The sequence below is a fragment of the Bombina bombina genome, chromosome 8 (assembly GCF_027579735.1).
Source record: "Bombina bombina isolate aBomBom1 chromosome 8, aBomBom1.pri, whole genome shotgun sequence".
Lineage (NCBI taxonomy): Eukaryota > Metazoa > Chordata > Amphibia > Anura > Bombinatoridae > Bombina > Bombina bombina.
In genome coordinates this window covers 230311237-230330439 of record NC_069506.1, presented here as the reverse complement: position 1 = coordinate 230330439, position 19203 = coordinate 230311237, and the positions used below count along the sequence as shown (strand labels likewise).

Here is a 19203-nt window from a genome sequence, read left to right as displayed (position 1 = left end):
TATCTGGTCAACGTGTGGAATAGGTGTTCCCACAACACCTTGTCAAAAGCCTTCTCCGCATCGATCGCCAGCATGCATGCTTTTTGTGATATGTAGTCTGTTTTTCCGTCCTTTCTGGTGTTCCAGTAATGTTGTAAGACTAATTGTACTTTCCTGATGTTGAGGACTGATGATCTGCCCTTGATAAACCCTGTTTGGTCGCTGTGGGTCAAAGATGGTAATATGATAGCTAACCTGTTGGCCAAAATTTTTGTGAAAATTTTGTAGTCACTATTTAATAGTGATATGGGTCTGTATGATTCCCTAGCAGTGGGGTCTCTGCCTGGTTTTGGAAGGACACAAATGTGTGCTTCTGTAAATCTGTCGCTTAACTCTTCTCCTCCTGTTATCTTGTCAAATAGCGTGACTAGTGGCGCCAATATTTCCTCTTTCATCAGTTTGTAGAATTCATTGGGTAAGCCGTCAGGTCCTGCTGTCTTATTTAGTGGTAGTTGTCCTATTGTCTTGTGTATTTCCTGTATTGTGATTGGTGCGTTTAATAGTTGAAGGTTCTCCTCCGTGATTTGGGGTAGTTTAATGGTTTCCCAGAACTGATCTCTGTGTCTCCCGTCTACTGAATGTGGTGTATATAGGTCTGAGTAGTAGTCACTGAATGCCTGCTGCTTTTCCTTTTCCGTTATTAAAGTTTTGCCCTGGACTCTCAATGTCTGTATTACATTGGGTTTTCTCACTAACCTTGTAATGTTGGCTAGGGTGCTGCTTATCTTATTGCCATATCTGTAGAAACGTGCCCTGGCTCTGGTTATGGTGCTTTTAGCATTTTGCAACAAAAATGTGTCCCTTTGTAATTTAACTTCGGTATACTTTTGTCTGTTTTCTGTGTTCGGGGCTCTAAGATATTTATTGTATGCGTTCGTGACTTGTCTTAGTAGTATGTCTTCCCTTTGTTTGTATTTCTTATTAGCTCCTGATGCATATGACATTATGACTCCTCTTAAAACCGCCTTAGCTGTGTCCCAGAATAGGGCCGGTGTTGTCATATGTGCTTTATTAGCTTCTGCATAATGCAGCCATTCTCCTTTAAGGTGGTTTAACAGGTTAGCGTCCCTGTACAGATAGTATGGGAATTTCCAACCCTCTCTTTTGGGTCGCCTGGGCCCTATCGTCATGGTCATGGAAATTGGTGCGTGGTCTGAGAGTGTGACTGTATCAATTTTGGTGTCCATAATCTGTGTGCTCAAAGTAGGTGATGTGAGGAAGAAGTCTATCCTGGATAGTGTCTGTTTAGATGGGGATATACACGTATAGTCTCTGCTGTCTGGGTATCTTGCCCTCCAAATGTCTGTCACTTTTAATGCCCTTTTAAATTTGTTCAGTATCCTTGTGTCTCTCTTGCTGTAATTGGCTGGCTGTTTTTTGTTCCCTGGAATGTCTGGGTTGGGAAATCTGTCTGCTGGCACCTGTGGTGCGATGTTGAAGTCACCTACCACTATTAGTTGTGTCTCTGTATGGGTCAGTAATTTTCTTTGTAATGTTTGCCAAAACTCAGCCTTCCTGTGCAAGGGGCCATACAGTCCACATAGAGTGAGTGTCGTTTGTTCTACTTCTATCTTTAGAATGATGTATCTACCCTCATTGTCTATTTCCTTGTGTGTTATTTTGTATGGTAATTGTTTCCTGAATAGGATGGCTACTCCTCTTGCTCGTTTAGCTTCGTATGGTGTGAATGTGACCTCCCCCACCCATTCCTGTTGGAGTTTCCTGTGTTCTCCTTGGGATAAATGTGTCTCTTCCAACACTGCAATGTCTGCTCTTTGTTTTTTAAGGTATTTAAGAATAGCTTTTCTCTTAACAGGTGACGTGACCCCACCCACATTCCATGCTACTATCTTGATCTGGTTTAGTGCCATTGTGTTATGAATGAAATGTGTCTTTTATGTATGTTTGTATGATATTTGTGTTCGTCTAGTAAGCGCTTACCCTTGTGGTGTACACCAGAAGTGTATAGATGTATTTATGACCTACTTATTTCTTTTTCTGTGAATTGTAGCTGAGTCCCAGGGGAGTCCGTGAGCTGAGTCCAACCTGCTTGTCAAAGATAAAAGAAAAACAGTGTAAGCAATAACTTGTCTTGGTTACCTTAGTTTCCAACTCCTAGCCTTTATATGCCTTGCAGAAAACGATATGTCTATTAAATAACAATTAAATAACAAGCCCCCCCCCCCCCAATAACTTGAACTGTGATACTTATTTTAACTGTTCATAGTTATGTCCTTTTGTAGTCCTTAGGTGAAGACCTTTGGTCTTTCTTCTCCTTTTGCTCTTATTATTTCTACCAGACCTATAGCAGGTCTTGCCTTGCTTGTATGGAACTTTTCCCATGGGGTTGTTGATACTTTGTTATTTTTACTGTTCTGCCGGTGGATCATGTTCTTCTTCTTCCTGTTGGTTTCCGCCTCCTGCCCCATGTCTTAGATACTTCTGTATTTGGCTCGTTGAGTCAAAGAGTTGTGGGCCCTGAGGGGTTTGAATCCTGAGCTTTGCTGGGTATAGTAATGCCACTGGGATTCCTTTTTCTATGAATTGTCGACAGTATGGGGAAAATTCTCTCCTCTTCCTGGTCACATCCGCTGAATAGTCTTGAAAGACGTGTAGTTTTTTGCCCTCGTATTGGATTGGTCCAACTTGTCTGTATGCTCTCAACAGTTGCACTTTGTCTTTAAAGTTTAAATATTTTATCATTACTTGCCGAGGTGGTGCATCTTTATTGTCCATTTCTCTCATCCTGCCTACTCTGTGTGCCCTTTCCACTACACACGGAATGTTGGCTTCTGGAATTTGTAGTGTTTGTGGTAAGATAACCTCTGCAAAATGTATCAGTTCGGTGCCTGGAACTGACTCTGGCAACCCCACAACCCTCAAGTTGTTCCTCCTCGACCTGTTTTCCAGGTCATCCACTTTTGCTAGCAGTATAGAATTTTGTCTCTGAAGTTGTGTGACGTTTGTGGTGGTATCACGTTGTCTGATCTCTGTGTCTGAGATTCTTTGTTCAACTTGTGTCAATCTTGTTGAGAAGTGTTTGAATTCAGACGAAAGTGAATCCATCCCATTTTGGAGCTGTTCAATCTTTGGGAGGAACAACGCTGACAACTGTGAGACTATGGGGTGAGTATCATGTAGTTGAGAGTCAAATGTTGTGTCTTCATTATTGGATTCTGCATGTATTTCTGCCAAGTGTCTTGTTTTGCGCTCTGCAGTTTTGTTCCTGGCTGTCATGGTTTCTGTTCTTTTTTTGAAGCTATGATAATATTTTTGCATACAGGTGTCTGGCAATTGAGCTTCTTGTTAAAACAGGAATCGGGTTGGTGAGAGTTCTAAGGGATAAATGTATACCCCTTTGTGCGGCTGCACCCCTTGTGTAATTGGCTTTGTAGGAGTATCTGTAGTCCTGGTAGATTGTGTTAGTCTCTCAGTAAGGTCTTGGTCTTCACCATTATAGGAATGTCTCTGTGTTTGTTCAGGCGATGGTGTATTGGGGCATTGGGGGGGGTTCAGGCCATAGGGTCTTACTCCTCACATAGTGTCATCACTACTGATTATGAAACGGTTACCTCCTTTCCAATAATTAATTTTCCTTTCCCCAGGCCCAATTCTCTTGCTGTGCTGCGCCCCCCTTCGTATCCCTGTTGCTGTGTGTGGTGCGGGAGTCGTTTTGGGGTTAATCACCTCTCTGCTCAGCTCTCAAACTTGTATGTCCTTTCTCTCCACCTGGTATCTGTGTAGGGGCCTGTAATTTCCGTGTGCTGCGTAGTCTTTGCGTTATTACCCCTTCAGGTGATTTTTATTTCTATGTATTTTGTCCCTTTGTTTCTGATGCAGATATATGTGTGGGTTTTTAGTGATTTTTATTTTGCAGGGTGTAGCGTGATGCTCTTAAGTTACAGTTCCGCTTACTCTGCAATAGTGTGTAGCCCTTGCCACGTGGGCCTTTCGGCTTTGCGTCAAATAGTCTCTTTATTACTCACTGTCGTTGTGGATACCGGGCGATTTCCTCTGCTATCTCTTGTGCCGTTTTGCACTCCTCCGGTATGGTTGCTTTTATGCCTCTGTACCTGATGCGGGCAAGATGGTTGCTGCGCTTTCGCGCCACTGCTGTACTGTCTGTCCGGGTGCCGGGGCGGTGTATTTCCCCCGCACGCTTCTCTGGCCAACACTGACCTGTCCAAGGTGTTAGGGACTAAGGGTCATGTAAGGCTTGTGCGTTGGAGCTAGTTGAGTGGTTTTTTTATAGTTTATTACTATCGCTTGTCCGGAGCTCTCTGTCCTTGCTTCCACTCTGCAGCTCCGCCTCCCGGAAGTCGCCGTTAATTGCATATTTTAACAATATGATACAATGTTTTTCAATTCATAATTTGTTTGGGGAGGTTCCTATCCCTTTGTTACTTTGCTACACTGTCTAGCATTGCTACAGCATTGTTGCAAAATCTGCTGCTGTAGAACCCTAGACACATGCACAGTCCTCAGCTCTTATAAACCTACCTAGATTTAAGTTTCAGCCAAAGACATCAAGAGAAAAAAGCAAATCTATACTATAATTGTGTTTGTAAGGGTCCGTCGGCAGTTGCGCACGCATCCTCAAAGGAATGTTAGATGCGCGTGCAGCTGCCTCACGGCGACAGACAGCCTCAGGAGCTCCAACTCTCAGCTGTAACATAACAGCTGAGAGCTGGAGCTTCAGGCATCTGCCGCATATGGAGCTGGAGCGCGATCGGTGCTCCACCTCCATATGAGGCTAGATGCCTGATCGTTACAGACAGTGACACTGTGTGTGTCACCATCTGTAACGAACTTCTGCTGGTGCCGGTGGGAGGTGTAAGCGGCTCAGCAGGGAAGGGGAGGAAGTGGGAGTGCCCCAATAAAAAAAAAAAAAGAACAGGGGGAGAGAGCAAAAGAGAGAGAGCAAATGAGAGGGGGGGGGGGAGAGAGAGCAAAAGAGAGGGGGGAAGAGAGAGAGCAAAAGAGAGGGGGGGAAGAGAGAGAGCAAAAGAGAGGGGGGGGAAGAGAGAGAGCAAAAGAGAGGGGGGGAAGAGAGAGAGCAAAAGAGAGGGGGGGGGGAGAGAGCAAAAGAGAGGGGGGGGGGGGAGAGAGAGCAAAAGAGAGGGGGGGAAGAGAGAGAGCAAAAGAGAGGGGGGGAAGAGAGAGAGCAAAAGAGAGGGGGGGAAGAGAGAGAGCAAAAGAGAGGGGGGAGAGAGCAAAAGAGAGGGGGGGGGGAGAGAGAGAGCAAAAGAGAGGGGGGAGAGAGCAAAAGAGAGGGGGGGGGAGAGAGAGAGCAAAAGAGAGGGGGGGAGAGCAAAAGAGAGGGGGGGAAGAGAGAGAGAGCAAAAGAGAGGGGGGGAGAGAGAGAGCAAAAGAGAGGGGGGGGAGAGAGAGAGCAAAAGAGAGGGGGGGGAGAGAGAGAGCAAAAGAGAGGGGGGGAGAGAGAAAGCAAAAGAGAGGGGGGGAGAGAGAGCAAAAGAGAGGGGGGGAGAGAGAGAGCAAAAGAGAGGGAGGGAAGAGAGAGAGCAAAAGAGAGGGGGGGAAGAGAGAGAGAGCAAAAGAGAGGGGGGGGAAGAGAGAGAGCAAAAGAGAGGGGGGGGAAGAGAGAGAGCAAAAGAGAGGGGGGGGAGAGAGAGAGCAAAAGAGAGGGGGGGAAGAGAGAGAGCAAAAGAGAGGGGGGGAAGAGAGAGAGAGCAAAAGAGAGGGGGGGGAAGAGAGAGAGCAAAAGAGAGGGGGGAAGAGAGAGAGCAAAAGAGAGGGGGGGGGGGAGAGAGAGAGAGCAAAAGAGAGGGGGGGAGAGAGAGAGCAAAAGAGAGGGGGGGGAGAGAGAGAGAGAGCAAAAGAGAGGGGGGGAAGAGAGAGAGAGCAAAAGAGAGGGGGGGAAGAGAGAGAGCAAAAGAGAGGGGGGGGAAGAGAGAGATAGCAAAAGAGAGGGGGGAAGAGAGAGAGAGCAAAAGAGAGGGGGGAAGAGAGAGAGCAAAAGAGAGGGGGGAAGAGAGAGAGAGAGAGAGCAAAAGAGAGGGGGGAAGAGAGAGAGAGAGAGCAAAAGAGAGGGGGGAAGAGAGAGAGAGAGCAAAAGAGAGGGGGGAAGAGAGAGAGAGAGAGCAAAAGAGAGGGGGGAAGAGAGAGAGAGAGCAAAAGAGAGGGGGGAAGAGAGAGAGAGCAAAAGAGAGGGGGGAAGAGAGAGAGAGCAAAAGAGAGGGGGGGAAGAGAGAGAGAGCAAAAGAGAGGGGGGGAAGAGAGAGAGAGAGCAAAAGAGAGGGGGGAAGAGAGAGAGAGCAAAAGAGAGGGGGAAGAGAGAGAGAGCAAAAGAGAGGGGGGGAGAGAGAGCAAAAGAGAGGGGGGGAGAGAGAGCAAAAGAGAGGGGGGAAGAGACAGAGCAAAAGAGAGGGGGGAAGAGAGAGAGCAAAAGAGAGGGGGGGGGGGAAGAGAGAGAGCAAAAGAGAGGGGGGAAGAGAGAGAGCAAAAGAGAGGGGGGGAAGAGAGAGAGCGCAAAAGAGAGGGGGGGAAGAGAGAGAGCGCAAAAGAGAGGGGGGGAAGAGAGAGAGCAAAAGAGAGGGGGAAGAGAGAGAGAGAGCAAAAGAGAGGGGGGAAGAGAGAGAGAGCAAAAGAGAGGGGGGAAGAGAGAGAGAGCAAAAGAGAGGGGGGAAGAGAGAGAGCAAAAGAGAGGGGGGGGAGAGAGCAAAAGAGAGGGGGGGGCGGAGAGAGCAAAAGAGGGGGGAGAGAGAGAGCAAAAGAGAGGGGGGAGAGAGAGAGCAAAAGAGAGGGGGGAGAGAGAGCAAAAGAGAGGGGGGGAGAGAGAGCAAAAGAGAGGGGGAAAGAGAGCAAAAGAGAGGGGGGGGAGAGAGCAAAAGAGAGGGGGGGGAGAGAGAGCAAAAAGGGGGGGGGAGAGAGCAAAAGAGAGGGGGGGAGAGAGAGCAAAAGAGAGGGGGGGAGAGAGAGCAAAAGAGAGGGGGGGAGAGAGAGCAAAAGAGAGGGGGGGAGAGAGAGCAAAAGAGAGGGGGGGAGAGAGAGCAAAAGAGAGGGGGGGGAGAGAGAGCAAAAGAGAGGGGGGAGAGAGAGCAAAAGAGAGAGGGGGAGAGAGCAAAAGAGAGAGGGGGAGAGAGCAAAAGAGAGAGGGGGAGAGAGCAAAAGAGAGAGGGGGGAGAGAGCAAAAGAGAGGGGGGGAGAGAGCAAAAGAGAGGGGGGGAGAGAGCAAAAGAGAGGGGGGGAGAGAGCAAAAGAGAGGGGGGAGAGAGCAAAAGAGAGGGGGGGGGAGAGAGCAAAAGAGAGGGGGGGAGAGAGAGCAAAAGAGAGGGGGGGAGAGAGCGCAAAAGAGAGGGGGGGAGAGAGAGCAAAAGAGAGGGGGGAGAGAGCAAAAGAGAGGGGGGAGAGAGAACAAAAGAGAGGGGGGGGAGAGAGAGCAAAAGAGAGGGAGGGAGAGAGAGCAAAATAGAGGGGGGGGGAGAGAGCAAAAGAGAGGGGGGGAGAGAGAGCAAAAGAGAGGGGGGGGAGAGAGAGCAAAGGAGGGGGGGGAGAGAGAGCAAAAGAGAGGGGGGGAGAGAGAGCAAAAGAGAGGGGGGGGAGAGAGAGCAAAAGAGAGGGGGGGAGAGAGAGCAAAAGAGAGGGGGGAGAGAGAGCAAAAGAGAGGGGGGGAGAGAGAGCAAAAGAGAGGGGGGGAGAGAGCAAAAGAGAGGGGGGGGAGAGAGAGCAAAAGAGAGGGGGGGAGAGAGAGCAAAAGAGAGGGGGGAGAGAGAGCAAAAGAGAGGGGGGGAGAGAGAGCAAAAGAGAGGGGGGAGAGAGAGCAAAAGAGAGGGGGGGAGAGAGAGAGCAAAAGAGAGGGGGGGAGAGAGAGAGCAAAAGAGAGTGGGGAGCCCCAAGGCAAAACATGCAGTGATCTGAGATGTCATCGCAGAAAATGCAGCATGTCTGCAGAAAGAACAGGGTACATGCAGGAATTGTTAGCGATATAACTTTTCAGCGCTGCTCCACATTAGGCTGTTCTCTGGCTGCACTGTCTGTGTAAGTTTTCCCTATCACAGTTCATCCAGAGCAAAGTGCTGTTTTAAGCGAACAGTGAAATATGCAGTAGCACTGCAAAGCAGTAGTGCATTGATTGACTGGCTCTAAGAGATTGTTTCAAGCCCATCCCCTAGCCTTTAAAGTGTCTGCAAAGCTGTTTTTCCTGAATGTAAGACGTTTGTATGAGCAATGCACCTTTTTTTATTACTACTACTAGGTTAGACTATGGGGCCTATCTATTAAGCTCTGATAGATAGTCTTCAGACTCGCCAGAAACACAAGTTATGGAGCAGCGGTCACAAAGACCGCTGATCCATAACCCTGTCCGCCTGCTCTGAGTACGATCGGATTGATTGATACCCCCTGCTGGCGGTCCATTGGCAGCAAGTCTGCAGGGGGCGGCGTTGCACCAGCAGCTCTTGTGAGCAGCTGGTGTAATGCTGAATACGGAGAGCGTATTGCTCTCTGCAATACATTTGTTAAATTGGCCTCTATGTCTGCAGCTAATCTGCAATGCAATTTTCAACTACTGCACTATATTATAAAACTTTAAATATTGCTTTATTCTATATTTAACAAACACGTTGGTGCTTTAGTGTAACTGCCTAATTTAAAATTGAATTTGATTTAAAAATGTTCGGCAGAAAAATTTTCACTAAGAAAAATCTCATTGCAGAAAGTGAAAAAAAGTTCTGCCTTTTGGGGGGGGGGGGGGAGCAAAAGAAAGGGGTGAGAGGGCAAAAGAAAGGGGTGAGAGAGCAAAAGAAAGAGGGGAGAGAGTGCAAAAGGGTTGGTGAAAGAATCCACCTGGATGACAGGGTGGTAAAAGAATCCACATGGATGCAGCGTAATACAAGCAAATTGGGAAGTTTTTAAAATTACAAGCTCTATCTAAACTATGAAAGTTTAATTTTTACTTTACAGTCCCTTAAAGGGAGATGAAACTCAAGATTGTTCCTTCATGATTCAGACAGACAATGTAATTTTAAACAATTTTCTAATATACTTCTAATATTACATTTTCTTTGTATCGGTTGAAAAACAGGGACATAAGCCCACTCTCTCATCCATTCCCGCCTTGACTATTGCAACTCCATCCTCTCTGGTCTCCCTAGCTGCCGTCTAGCTCCTTTAAAATCCATAATGAATACCTCTGCCAGGCTCGTTTTTTTCTTACACATCGCTCTTCAACTAATGCGCCTCTCTGCCAATCCCTTCACTGGCTTTCTCTTGCCTCCAGAATTAAACACAAAATTCTAACCTAACCTTTGCTAACCCCATTTCCTCTCCTCTGTTATGCCCTTGAACCCCCTTAGCATGTAAGCATATGATCCAAGCGGTTTGTGGATCACCTTCATGAAAGCTGACTACAACAGTGCAAGTCTTTTGCAGCTCTACAAATAACTGATATGATAATACAGGTGGCCCTCGTTTTACAACGGTTCAATTTACACCGTTTCAGAATAACAACCTTTTTTTCCAGTCATGTGACTGCTATTGAAAAGCATTGAGAAGCAGTGCATTTATTAAAATAGCCAGTAGGTGGAGCTGTCCGCTTGTGTTGCAGCAAAGCCAAGGAAGCTGAAATTAATCAGTTTAACCAGACCGGCGCTATCGAGAAGATTTCAAAGGAACAAGATCTTCCTGTCTATAACTCAGTCCAGATTGGAATGCATAGAAAGAACTGTTTGCAGAAAAATGTAAGTGAAGTCTGTGTTGTGTGATTATTTTATTAGGTTTATAATGCTGTTTAGCAAATGTGTTTGTTCATTTAACTTAGTTTAATTATATATTCTGTGTTATGTGATTATTTTATTAGGTTTATAATGCTGTCTAGCATGTAAAGTCTTCATTTCAAAGCTTTTAAAATAATGTATTATGTGTTACTTATGACAATTTTGAGAGGGGCCTGGAACCCATCTCCCTCACTTCCCATTGACTTACATTATAAACTGGGTTTCGATTTACAACCATTCCTCCTGGAACCTAACCCCGGCGTAAACTGAGTGCTACCTGTATTAGAAATAAATTGGAAACTTTTTTTTTTTTCCAACAAGCTTTATTGAGAAAATTAAAGGTTTTACAATTGCCATGGAAAACATCCGGCATAGCATGGTTACATCAATCATAAAAATAACAAAATCAACTGATATTTAAAGTCCTGTGATGCATGATAAAACTGACCTCATGGATGCATCTCAATGGAACCAAATAGCTTGTGAAAGAAAATTTTTTTTTTTTTTTTTTTTTCAAACCGTGTGGATACAAAAAAACACTGAACAAATAAATGAATAGTCTATGCTATGCAACATAATTCTAGGGATATGAAGTCTTGCAAATACATATACGCTCAGATAGATAATTGTCAACAGGGTGAAGAATGTGTGGTAGGATCCAAGTTCCCAAGCACCCGAGAGAGGTGTTCCCTATATGATATCAAAAGTGATTATAATTAAATTAAGCAAGTGCTGGTGTCTCGCTTTTGGTCTTAGCTGGTCGGGGGAGTGATCTGGTGGGTGTGTGTGTGAAGGTATGTTTCCCAGAATAGCAACAAGGCACAATAAAAGTCCATCCTGCTCGTGTTTTGGTAGTGGAATTTTTCTAGGGACAAGAGAAGCGTAACATTTTGTGACCAAGCTTTCTGAGTTGGTACACTGCACTGTTTCCATAGTCTGGGGATTAGCTGTTTTGCTCCGCTTAACATAATATATAGTAAGACTTGTCTGTATTTACATTTGATCTTGGGTGGTTTATTAAATAGAAACGTTAAGGGATTGAAAGGGATGTCTACTGAGAGAGCCTTTTGGATTTCTCTATGGATGTCTCGCCAGAAGGGCTGGATTAAGGGGCAATCCCACCAAATATGCAGGAGTGTCCCATTTAGTTTGCAATCTCTCCAACATAGTGGGTCTGAGTGGGGATAAATCTTAGCAAGCCTACTAGGGTAGAGATACCATCTTTCCAAGAGTTTTAAATTTGTTTCTGAGATTCTCATTGAAGAGGGTGCCTTTCCCATTTGCTGAAATATAGTTCCCCATGTTTCAGGGGACACCTGGAACCCCAGTTCGGTTTCCCATGCTTTAGTATACTGAGGTAAATTTTTAGAGTGTAGGGCAGTTAGGATTTTGTAAATTTTAGAGAGGGTGCCCCTAACTGATTGTGTGGAGTGACATAGTGTCTCAAAAGGATTTAGGCTTCTTATCATGTTAGATTTGTCTTTGTGGCCGGAGAAAAAGTGGGATAGTTGCAGGTACTCGAACCATCTATCAAAGAGGGTTATATGCTTATCTCTTAAGGCTGCTTTGTGTATGACCGTTCCCTTGTCTAGTACTAGGTGACATGGTAATCCCGCTGATAAAGTGTAGGGATCGTCCGTCCATTTCTGCGAAAGTGGAGGAAAGTCGTTGTTATGTAGTAAGGGGGATAGTGGAGAGGGGATAGTGGATATGACTCTGTGGGGGTGCGTGAGATGGTCCCAGGTAGAAAGTGTGTCCGATACTAGCGAGGGGGTAGAAGCTGGTAAGATCCTGTGTTGTCTATACATCCAACACATGGAGCCCAAACTTTTTGACTTAACTAGGTCATGCTCAAGCTTTACCCATTCTTTGTCTGGGTTATTCTTGCACCAGTCGACCACTCTGGTTAACTGTGTTGCTTGCAGATACAACGAAAGGCTGGGTACACCCAATCCCCCATCATCCCTATTTCTATACATAGTGTTTTTGGCTATCCTGGGATGTCTATGCGCCCAGATAAAGTTATTTATAGTGGATTGCGCGGAATGAATGAACTGTGAGGGTGGTTGTATGGGTAGTGTCTGAAACAAATATAAGAAACGGGGCAGAATGCTCATTTTTAAGGCTTGTATCCTCCCTAGCCATGAGAGGTATTTGTTTCGCCAAGCTCCCATGTCCAATTTTATAGAATCTAAAAGATGCTGGTGATTTAAGCGGAATAGGGATTCTTTAGAGTTTGTTAGGTTTATTCCCAGGTACTTTATGGAGGTGTGCTTAGATCGAAACTGGTATCGGGTGGTAATCTGTTGGGAAGTCTGTTCAGTTATACCTACACCTAGGAATTCCGATTTCTGCATATTGATTTTAAAGTTGGAGAGGCTACTGTAGGTGTCTAGGACTGGCATTAGGGCCGCGAGGGACTGTAAGGGGGAGGTCAGTGAAAAAAGGATGTCGTCCGCGTAAAGTGTGGATTTATATTGAGTATCTGCTATGTGTATTCCATGGACCCCTTCCTCCCTCCTGACACCGGAGGCCAAAACCTCCATAGCCAAAACAAACAATATGGGGGATAAAGGGCAGCCCTGCCTCGTTCCGTTTAGTATTGGGAATGCTTTTGACAGTGTGTCGTTCAATTTGAGTCGGGCTTTCGGTAATCGGTATAAGGCAAAACATTTTTCAATAAGTTTTTCACCCAGGCCAAATCGGTGCAATGTGGATCTAAGAAATACCCAGTCCAGCCTGTCGAAGGCCTTTTCAGCGTCGACGGCCAGAAAGATCGTAGGGATCTTTTGCGCCTGGGTATATTCAATTAAATCAAAAAATTTTGTGGTATTATCTTGTGCTTCCCTGCGTGGGACAAAGCCTACTTGATTTAAATGGATTAGTTGTGGGAGGATTTTATTTAGTCTGGAGGCTATAAGTTTTGCATAAAGCTTAATGTCCACATTCAGAAACGAGATAGGGCGAAAATTAGAAGGGCTATCTGTGGGTTTGCCGGGTTTTGGGATCACTGAAATGTGTGCCTCCAGCATGGGAGGGAGGAAGGGGTGTTCCTGGTCCACAGAGTTAAATAAAGTACATAAATGCGGTAATAGGGTAGTTGCAAACTTTTTGTAATAGGCGACTATAAACCCATCAGGGCCTAGGCTTTTTCCCGAGGGCATGTGTTTAAGGGTAGTCAAAAGTTCAATAATTGTAAAGGGCTCTTCCAGCTCAGACGCTTGTGCATCAGAGAGTCGTGGTAGAGGGGTATTTGAAAGGTATTCGTCTATAGCACCTCTGGTGTCTATGGGGCAATCGTGTTTTGAAATGTCGTAGAGTTTAGAATAGTATTCCTCAAATTGAGAGAGGATTTCAGGGGTGGTATTGAGTGCCTGATTTGTGGGAGTTTTAATCTGATGTATGTAGGTATTGAGCTTTTTAAGCTTTAGGGAGTGTGCAAGTAGTTTTCCAGCCCTATTGCTCTCAAAATGAAATTTCTGTTTGGTTTTTAGGGCCAATGCGTTGGCTTCATTAATTTGTTGGTCATGGACTGCTTTCCTCGCCTTCATTAAATCATCTAGTATCTGGGGGGAAGAGGGATTTTGTTTGTGCTCAAATTCAAGTTTAGCTAATAGATCTGTGGATGTTTTGTATAACTGACGGGCTTTCTGTCTAATGTGTGCCTGGTGTTTTATGAGCTCCCCTCTAATGAAGCACTTATGGGCTTCCCACACAACGAAAGGGTCTGTCTCGGGTAAGGAATTAAATCGGAAGTACTCTTGTAGGAGCTTCTCTAATTTTGCAGTAAAATCAGGGGAGTGTAATAATTTCTCATCCAGCTTCCACTGAAAAGAACTATTTGGTGCCGAGGGCCAGCTGAGTGTGGTCAGTACTGCAGAGTGGTCCGACCACACAGTATGTGAGAGTCTGGAAGATAAAACATTAGTGAGTCCCCTCTGGTTTGTAAGGAGGTAGTCGATTCTGCTATAGGAGCTATGGGGAGCTGAGAAAAAGGTGTAATCCCTTTTATCAGGGTGCTTAAATCTCCAAATGTCGAACGTTTGTTGAGCGTTTGTGCCCATTGTGGTGTTGCGTGTGGTGCTTGGAAGGTATAGGATATACGTGTTGGTGTATGGAGAGATGTGAGCGTACAGTACTGCAAATTAGGATTATTAAGGGAGCCCATGGACCCGTAGCTCTGTTGCGTAGCAAGAAAAACCAAAACAAAAATAAACAGTAGAACATACATTTTCTCATAGACAATCTATATACTAGTGAAGACATTTAACAAATGGTGTTAAAGAGGGGGAGTTCTAACCCGCTCCATAGTTAATGTTATACTTTCAAATCTAACTGTTGCTCAAATATGTAAAATTCCTGTTTCTGTTAGAGGTTATATAGGAATACAAAATAAAGACTTTCAAAAGAGAGAACAGGCAAAACAGATAAAGAAATCATTATAGATACAAACATGTGGTAATGTAAGATCATACATTACCCAAATGTCCAGCTGAAAGGTCAAGCTATACTATTATCAAGTTGTGTAGGGTACAAATAGAACCAGATGAGAGGAGGCAGTTCAAATTGTGTCTTTAGAGGGCAAGCCAGAGGACCTGGCCTGCGATTTAGATTTGGATCTTGATGGTGCACTCTGCCAATCTCCAGAAGCAGATTTCGTGGGTCTCTTTCTGGGAGGTTCGGTGTGGTCATCTGAGGGGAGTCCTTCTGGAGGGTCAATTTCCAGAGCCATACAGAAGGCTCCAACTTCTTCCAGAGTCCTGCATACTAGCTTTCTGTTTCCATGCAGTACATATAGATGGAAGGGAAATCCCCATCTGTACAGGATTTTCTTCTGTAGGAGGAGTGAAGTCACAGGTGCAAGGTCTCTTCTTCTCTGTAGTGTCCGCTGAGACAGATCTTGATAAAATTGGAGAACGACCCCCCTGAATTTCACAGGTTGGTGTTTACGGGAGAGATTTAAAAGCTCTTCTTTTTCTCTGAATTCTTTGAATTTCATGATGATGTCCCTTGGGGGGGCCGTATCCGGGGGCTTTGGTCTAAGGGCTCTGACCCAGGGTATATCTGTTGAGGGGGATGTGTTCTTAAGGTGGGCAAAAAGGGCAGGGAGATATAATGGGAAATCCTTAGGTAGTACTGACTCAGGAACGCCTCTGATTCTTAGGTTTTTCCGACGGCTTCTGTTCTCCAGATCTTCGATTTTATCGAAGAGCTCTGCAATGAGGGATGTATGGTGATTTGTGGAGTCTTGTGTTGAATTAACCTCTTCTTGAAGGTGGTCTGTGAATTCTTCTAATGCCTCCACCCTGTTTCCAATCGAGTGGAGGTCTTGCTTGATTTCAGCAATCTCCTCTCGTATGCAGGAACGAATTATGTTGGCAATGTCTTGCTTAGATGCTAGCTCGGAGAAGATTGCGTTCGGGACAGGTGTGCTTTCCTCTGTGTCCTCCATTTCTGCTTGTGAGGTCTGGGTTCTTTTCAATGGTGACTAGTTAGCCCCCTCACCTATGGAAGTCTTTGAACTAGTGGGTGAAAAAAACTGGGCCACCATACTGTCTTGGGGGCTTTATTAGGTTTGACTGAACGTTTTGTGTTCATTTTCCCTCTTTAGCAGTAGGTTGATAAAAAAAAAAAAATATATAAGCTTCCCCCGGGGAGGAGTGATAGCAGGGAATTATATGCAGGGTTAGAGAGCTGCACTGTATAAGAGGTTTAACAAGGCCACAGTAAATTAGGGTCAAGTGTTGGTGGTAAATATCCTTTGGATCGTGTACAAATCAAAGAGGAGAGCTGTCCTAGTTGCTAGCGTAATAGTTATACTAGCGAGCAGAGTGTTTGTGTTTGCCTCACAGGGTCAGTTAGACCCCAGGGTGTGGGTCTATAAGGTAGTTTGCTCTTGTCAACTTAGGCTTCCCTTTCTGTATTAGGGCCTGCGTACAGTACTGCGTGGGTCTTACCCGTTATATATTAGGCCTCCACAGCGATGTCTTCCGACTCTGGAAACTGCAGCGGTGTCTTAATTAGGGCATATCCAAAATGAGTCTGAATCCGGGCACCGCTCTGTGAGTGTGTCAGGTTTGTCACTATTGCCTCCTTCAATTGCTTTCCACTGAGCAGAGCCGTGCGTGTGAGCGTCTTCTGAACAGGCAAGCAGCTGGATCCGTTCCAGCTCAGGGGCCTAATTGCCGCCGAGTTGTTTCATGCGCCACGGGTGATTAACATGTTAGCACCCGACAAAAATAGTCTGAGTTCAGCTGAAAAAACGTTCCCTGTGTTCCCCAAGTGATAGGGTTTCACTGGGCTATAAATTGGATGCTGGAATAGGGGTTAATGTGGTTATTTTGAGCAGATCTATGGAGCTGGGTCTCAGAGCTCAGAAATTACACAGCCTCCATTGCTGCTGCTGGCTCCGCCCCCCCCCCCGGAAACTTTTTTTTTTTTTAAATGGTATGCTCTGTCTGAATCACAAAAGTACAATTTTGGGTTTCATATCCCTTTAACTTAATTTAGTCTGAAAAGCATTGCAGAGGCCACATAGACAGGACACCATTTTCTGGCTCAAATTTTTAGGATCACCACCATATTTAATATATTTTAAAAGCCTCACTATATGCATATTATTATTGAAGTACGTTTATGCATGTGTTTGAGATACTATGACACATTATTGTTGGTCTATTCTCCATATCTCACTAGGGATAATAATTTTCAGGCTAGAAAATTAGTCATGGGTCAGATTGCGTATGTCTCCTTTGTGTCACAAAACAGTGATTTGCAGCAAGCTCCTATTTTGAAGGTATTTACTTACAAGGCGGCTGTGCAGGCTGTGTGCTTGATATTATCCTGTTTATGAGCAGCAAAAAACAATAACTGCTGGCTGTTTACATTATATACAAGAAGATTTGCAAAACTAATCATGTTTCTCACTAAATGACAATCCCCTCCCAACATTTTAAACATGTAAATATTATAAAGTTTGCCTTTTTGTGGCAAAATGTGTGCAAATTAGCGCACAATAGATACCATTTTAGACAAATAGCAAGTGCAGTTATCAAACACAAATAAAGCAGCTATGAGGACGTCCGAGCCTGCAAACATATCACTTTTACAGTGCTAACCACTGCAGAATAGATGGCGGTCGCGGCTGAGCTATCTTGAGTCATCAGAGCCACCGTAGGCAGTGTACGGCAGTTCCGTGACCCCCTCCTATGTAGCAGCGCTGGTCCTCCTCCTTTACACAAAGCATCCTGTGTATCCCCCGCTACCCCCTCTCACGCCCCCTTTATACACACGCTGCCCCGTTACCCGCACCAGCTCTGCCTGAGAGGCGTCCTCATACCCCAGCTCCCCCTCCCATGCACCAGGTGAGTATTAGGGGCGGGGGCTTCGTAGCTGGGCCAAATACACATTTTTTTTTTATCCAGAAATATAATTGAACCGTTTTGCTAGTTAAAACGCTGTGTATTGCACTGCAGGCCTCATTGATATAAAATGGTTGAAGATCCAAAACGGTAACACTTATTCACGCCGTCTCTAAATGTCTCATCAGACATTTTGTGCAGCCTTCTGGGAAGTTCTAGTAACATTTGCTCTATTCTATTCAAAAGGGAGATTGTATGTATATATAGCACACTAGTGCTCAACATGCACTGCCATATTTGGGTTTGTTTTTGCTATATACACATTTTATTCTGTAGTTGCACCATGTGCGAATTATTGGCTCTACACCGGGTTCTCCTGCACCAGTCTTTAAAGTCACGTCATGTTTTTATGTATTCATGCTGCAGAGCTGTATCTAAGCACTATGTTGCAGAAAATTGAATGTAAAGAAAATGTTTTATAAGCATTAAAACTTTTTTTTTAATTTTGTTAACAAAAAATGCGTTGTCCAGTGACAATATCCTTAAAACAAGTGTTTATCTCCTTTTGTTTTAGCCAGTAAGTGGCCAATATAAATAAGCACATGTCCAGATCAAGCAATCACTGTGTAGAATACTGGAATCAGGTTCTAAATTCTACTGGACGATCTCCAGATACTTTGGGGGACAGCGCAAAACACAATAACAAACAAAAAAAGCATACACACAATTCTCAGAATTAACTTACAGGAAAGATTGCCTAAATAATACATGTTTTGATTTATTATTATCTAGAGCACTATGTGGCAGCAGTTTTGCAAGAATGGTATGCATTCTTGCAAAACCCATTTGAATTTGCATAGGAGATAACTGAGAGATGAATAAAAGCTGCACATCTGGGAGTCTTTCCACGTGTGTCCTTGCTCATGCGGTTTCTAGAGTGAGTGAGGGGTGTGTTTACTTTAACAGCTGGAGATTAGCAGTGAGTTGCAAGATATGGCTCCTTATCTGCATTATGCTCACATGCCTCTGTTTCCTGTTGTCTCTTTTTATACCAGTTCCTCAGTGCAACAGGTTGTTGGATGGAACTGCAGTAGCAGAATAGTGTTGTTTTCGCATTGGAGGGGAAAAACACATTGTATATTAGTGCTTTATTGCCAGCACACACATAGGGAATTGCACCTTAACATGGCACATCTCCTTTAGTTTTGGTAAATCATTTTTACACCTACCTCTCTTCCGTGCAGTGCTTTTGTTACCACACTTGTTAAAAAGCCTGTTTTGGAGGAGGAATGAAAGTTGCTGGCCGGAGAGGTGGGTTTATAATTCAGTTGGCTGTAACAGAAAAGGATATGAGGATAACCATGGTTTAGCTACCTATGCATGCAAGGCCACTTATTGATGTGGGGATATATCGTTTCCTCTCCATTACTTGATTACAAGAAAACAAACCACCTGATGTTGGTCAGCTAGCTAATGCATACAAGCAGTGGTGCACTTGGCAGATAAATTCAGATAGATCTAAAAAGTCCTCAGACCTGGTAAAACCTTGTGGCAGGCTGGGTTTCGGCTATGGGTTCAAAAAATTAGCTTTATACCAGAATTGCTCAAGTGTTTCACATAAAGGGCAATGTTGCAATTCGTTTTTACTCTGAAGTCTACGTTTTTAGAAATACTACTATCAATGCACTGACACACACATGGATTATATTAACAGTGCCCATACCCTACCACTGAACTGCCAGTCATGCTTGTGGCCTATTCATTTGCACTCATAAACTGCCCCAACTCCTCCATGACTGATCAACCACATTGATACACTTCATTTACTCGATTTTATTTCAACCAGTTAGCTGAAGTCCACTCTGATTATGCCCTCATATTCTCAGTCCTAGATGGTAAAGCGATAGAAAGGTCATACTTGAAATGTGCATTAATGCACCAGTATTCAAACACTACATCTTCTTAGAGAGTCAGCCGTGGCTTGTATGACACTAAGTATTTGTAGACAATACACACTTCTACAAGCTGTCTGAGCTTGAATACTGGTGCAGGGGCCCTCACAGCATATG

The 19203-nt window shown here is 44.7% G+C and overlaps 1 protein-coding gene across 1 annotated transcript in view; it reads left to right on the top strand.

The window, feature by feature from the left end:
• Positions 1–16982: 16982 nt before the first annotated feature.
• LOC128639062 (zinc finger protein 721-like) overlaps positions 16983–19203 on the top strand; it is a 104244-nt gene continuing 102023 nt past the window's right edge. The window contains exon 1 of the mRNA XM_053691207.1: positions 16983–17137. The gene's annotated coding sequence lies outside the window, so the exon portion shown is untranslated. The remainder of the gene's footprint in view (positions 17138–19203) is intronic.